Raw genomic sequence first — 5,249 nt, 5'->3', positions numbered from 1 at the left:
AGCTTGAAAGAATTCGCTTTACCCAGACGTAAAGTGGCCATGGTTTTATTATAGTAAAAGTGTAGTAACATGTTTTTTTAGTGTAATGATTAACGTACCATTTGTATAACCACCGTTTAACAACAAACACCATGGTTAAACTATGGTTACTATATCGACCATTTGTTTTTTGTTTTGTTTTGTTTTTTGATAGTAAAACCTTGGTTATTTTTCGTAAGGGTAATTTTACTACTTGTCCAAAATAAAAGCTCGCTAGTTGCAATATGGCTAACTAACTTTCTAAACGTGCACACAAGACTCTCGAAAAGCATGTTATCTTCCCTATATAACTTAATAAGTGTAACATTTGAATAAAACTGTTAAAATATAAAATATCAAACGCTGCTTACCTCCTTTTGCCATCTATCAACCATGATATACCACTTCCTGTGAACGGCGTGCGTGTGACGTCACATGGGGCGGGGCAACGCTATATTCCACCTGAGTCCGTTTCGTCTGATGACTTTTTGTCTGAGTCCGTTTCGTCTGATGACTTTTTGCCTGAGTCCGTTTAGTCTGATGACTTTTTGCCTGAGTCCGTTTCGTCTGATGACTTTTTTTCTGAGTCCGTTTCGTCTGATACCTAACGTTTATTGTATGAGACCTGACGTCGTTTTTCCTGAGACCTGAAGCTTTTTAGTCTGAGGCGCGATGCCATTTTGTCCGATGACTGAAGCCTTTTAGTCTGAGGCATGACGCCTTTTCATTTGATGACTGAGGTCTGAGGATGTCCTAAAATGTACACCGTAGAATTCAGTTACTTATCTTCATATTTACATAATTAAGCCCGGAACCATCAACATCGTCAATGGTCTAAGTTGATGACGCCTCTAGACACACTCGGTGAAGGTTTCAATGGCTTGTGTTCATTTTGTAATCACAGAGAAAATCTTTGCTCCCAAAAGCATTGTGAGCATAAGTTTATAGTAAACCAGTTATACCTAAGGTCTATTCAAGCTCACAATGCTTTTTGGAAACGCGACCCACTGGCATAAAGTTGGCTTGATATTAGACGCTCGGTATTTGCAAATTCAGGGACCATCTCTAAAGTTAATTACGACATTAGTATACACGTTCAACAGCATTTTCAGAGAATACCTTACAGTCACAAAACCAGCTGTAAAGTGTTCTTTTATGAGTCATGTTTATTCAGTAATATGTAGATATGATTTGAGTTTATTTTATAAATATAAAAAATCTAACGCATATACCAATGTCGTTTGTAACCTTAGAGATGGTCCTTAAATTTGCGAATATCGAGCGTCTAGCGCCAAACCAACTTTATGCCTGTGGGTCGCGTTTCCAAAAGCAATGTGAGCCTTAGTAGCCAGTAGAGACATTTAGTGCAACTGTTTTATGATAAACTTATGCTCACAGTATGCTCACAATGTTTTTGAGGATTGAGGTGTTGATGGTTCCAGGCTTAATGATGTAACTATGAGGATAAGTAACTGAATTCAGTCGCTATAAAATAATTATAAGTAATAACGTGAATCTGTGAAAATACATTGGATCTCTCCAGTTGATCTGGCACAACAATGATTCTTCTGCGTGAGCTCTCAACCAATGAATCCACAAGGACCGCCTCCCTCATTTCCATGTTGCACACGGAAAAGTAAAAAGAAATGAATAAATAAATCTGGAAATAAATACACGTGGGAATAAATAAATACATATAATAAATAAATAAATAAATAAATTACATATAAAAATTAATGAAAGTATAAGTAAATAAAAGTTCAAAAGAATAAAAAATAAATGTAAAATAAATACATAAAGGAAAAAAGTAATTTAAAATATAAATTCAGGATTACATTTTATTACAAATGAACTATTTTTGTTTTTATCACATCACATCACTTATTTAGGTATTTTCATTTTATTACATGTATTTTTTTTTATCTATTTTATATATTAATTAATTAATTTTTAATTCCTGCCGGTTTAGTCCTCCATAAGAAATGAAAGGATCTTGTTCTGCTCTCACTGCAGGGTTTTCTGGCTGCCATTGCAACAGTACCTGTATCAAAACAGCTGACAGCTGGAGCCTTGTAGGGTTTTGGTTTTATGGTCATAAAACATCCTAAACACTATAAGGAATATGTGTCAAACTTTATATGTTCACATGCCATTATGAAAATGCGAGTCATATGCTCCGGTGTGTGTGTGTGTGTATTTTTTTTAAAGAATTTACACAATAGCTGCATCGGAATGTCAACTTGGGAGTAACACCTCTGAAATTTACACAAAAAGGTATTTTAATTTGTCCGTTTACAATCTCGAGCAACTTTCAGCCTGAAAGCATTTAAAATAAGGCACAGGTAAATGGATTAATAAAACATGGCATAGTTATATGCATAAGTTCTAATCATTAGCTGTTTTGTCAGTGCAAAGCTACTGTAACAGTAAGGTTAAATCTGTCTTCCGTTCAATCACATTTACACCCACACACACAGATTTAAGTGTTCCTGCACAACATGCAGTTTCACATTATAAAAACACTTAGACCAGCTGGGTGCATAGTGAAATCTACATACAGTAATACTACTTTGAATGAAAAATAAATATTTTTTATCCAGCATGGATGCATTAAATAATCAAAATAATAAAAAGTGACCGTAAAGACTTTTATAATGTTTATAGTGTTTCCAGATAAAGGCACAAAAAATAAGAAAAAGCTTCTTGAGCACCATGTCAGCACATTAGAATGGTTTCTGGAGGATCATCTGACAATGGAGACTGGAGTAATGGCTGATGAAAAAGCTTTGCCATCACAGGAATATGTTACATTTTTAAATACATTCAAAAAGAAAATGGTTATTTAAATCAAAATTATTATTGAAATGTGTTCCCTAGTGAGATTGAGAGGGTGGTGGGTTATTTGTTTGTTGTGGGAGGGAGATCAGAGTCACTCCAGTGCTCTGACAGTCTCACTGATGAGGGAAAGATTCTCTAATGGATCAGAAGAAGCCACTTCACTTTTACCACTCGCTGCATCCACTAAGAACAAGGCCACAATATACAACAAAACATCTATCTATCTATCTATCTATCTATCTATCTATCTATCTATCTATCTATCTATCTATCTATCTATCTATCTATCTATCTATCTATCTATCTATCTATCTATCTATCTATTCATCCATCCATCCATCCATCCATCCATCCATCCATCCATCCATCCATCGCTGTTGTTCTATCCATGCAGTCATGTCATTCACAAAAGAGTTAACTGCTCCTTCTTCCTCTTTTTTCCCCCTCTTCTCTATCGCCCTCCTGCAGGGTTGTGAAAGAGAGGCTATCTATCTGAGACTACAGACAAACATTGACTGGTGCTTCAAAGACGTCAAGCTGTCATTCAGTGGGTCAAGCCGAATTGAATTCTCAACATCACAACTGCATCTGGAACTGACAGATTCATAAAATGTCTCTGTTTCTTGTTCAAATGGAAGTGCAGTTTTATTTTACATGTTTTGATTTCCTCTCCTCCCCTATTTAACAGACTGTGTGTAGGCAGCTTGGCTCCACCACTTCCAGGCTGCGCAGGACAGCGTTCTGGTGACAGATCCGCCCTGGGTTTCCGTTCATTAGACGGCCAGCGGGAATGTGGCAAGCTGCGATGGTGTTGTATGAGGCATAGCCTGCAGTAATGTCCCACTTTTCTGTGTTCACCCTGCAAGCTGTCCCCTTGCTTGGAGTGTGTGTGTGTGTGTGTTTGTGAGTGCATTGCTAAAGATTAGTGTTGTAAATCTATATCCTTTACAACAGTATTATGTTTTTTAGAGATGGTCACACACCATCACACATATCAAGTGGACACACACACCACACACACTAATATTCTTGTAAGCACCATGTAAATTCCATGAATCTCAGTACCAAGGTGTATTTCAAAGTACCATGGTAATACCATCCTGCATCATTACTATATCATGGTCCCTTTATAATACTTTTTGTAAGCATGGCAAAACACCAACTACCTAGAAATACCGTTTTAGATACCATGGTAAATAACTACGGTATTCATCCTGTATAGTACATATCAAAGTACCATGGTAATATTACTATCACTATACCATGGGTCATTAGTTGGACCAAATCTCCTCTATTAAGAGGTTTCTTTCAGCATAGGTGTCTTGTTAGTGTAGTGTTAGTACAGTATGAGGTACAGGTGCTGATGGTTTGGAATCTCACGCAGTGCAGACTTTCCTGTGTACTGTGTGCGTCTATCTTTAGAATGCTAGGACCAAATCACTTGGCATGGGTTCAGCCCGTTGCCATGGACACTTTTGTACAAGCTCCAGGCTGCCGATTCGTGAATGTAGAGTGAAAGCACGTGCCACACAACACAGCAGATCACAAAATCTAGCACATCGTAGACATTGGGAATTACATTCGATCAATCAAAAAAATCCATGGGGCCAGATGAAAAGTGCATCAGTTATCTTTGTGATCATCAAGGCTTATTGGGTTTAATTTCCCAAATGTTGCATAAATGAACACACATGAACTACAATGTGTGATTTGATTAATCAGGGTAATGACGAGAAACAGGATTCCTGCCTGGGGGCAGAACAATAAAAAGAATGAGTTTTGAGCTCATCAAGTTCATTTCAATGAGAGTTGTCTTGGGGATTTATGTAGACTACCTGGAGCAAATAGTGTATCTAGTGACTGAACTATCATATATTGCCTAGTACTAGCACTCTATCAATGTGCTTAACATAGTCAAAACACCTTAGCAACACACCCTAGTAGCTGCAATGTGCTTAAAAACATTCACCACATGGAGGTATCCTTCATACTTGTAGTGCAAAATGTCCAGGATGCGCAAATAGTTAATGCATAAACTGTGCAAAATATGTTTTTACAAAGATTTTTTTTTACAAAATGTGCCTAGTTTGAACATCTGCCATGTATGGAAACGGTTTTTTGCATTTCACTACTGTGACATGAAAGTGTTAAGGAGGAATATAGAGAGAAAAAGATTAAATATTACTATCATAGCAGCAGAGTGTTCACTGTAACACACACACACACACACACACACACATTTAACAAAGCCCTAGATAAAACCCAAGAGTGTTTGCGAACCCTTTGAGCTGTTTTTTTGTTTAAACTAATTTTGGAGAGGAGTAATTTAGCAAACTGTGTGTCAGCATGTTCGTCTAAGGGAAACAACAGCTGATCTATATGTGTGTGTGTGT

The sequence above is a fragment of the Carassius carassius genome, chromosome 42, assembly GCF_963082965.1.
Source record: "Carassius carassius chromosome 42, fCarCar2.1, whole genome shotgun sequence".
Lineage (NCBI taxonomy): Eukaryota > Metazoa > Chordata > Actinopteri > Cypriniformes > Cyprinidae > Carassius > Carassius carassius.
The sequence above is the reverse complement of the archived record's forward strand: the minus strand, read 5'-3'. Positions refer to the sequence as shown.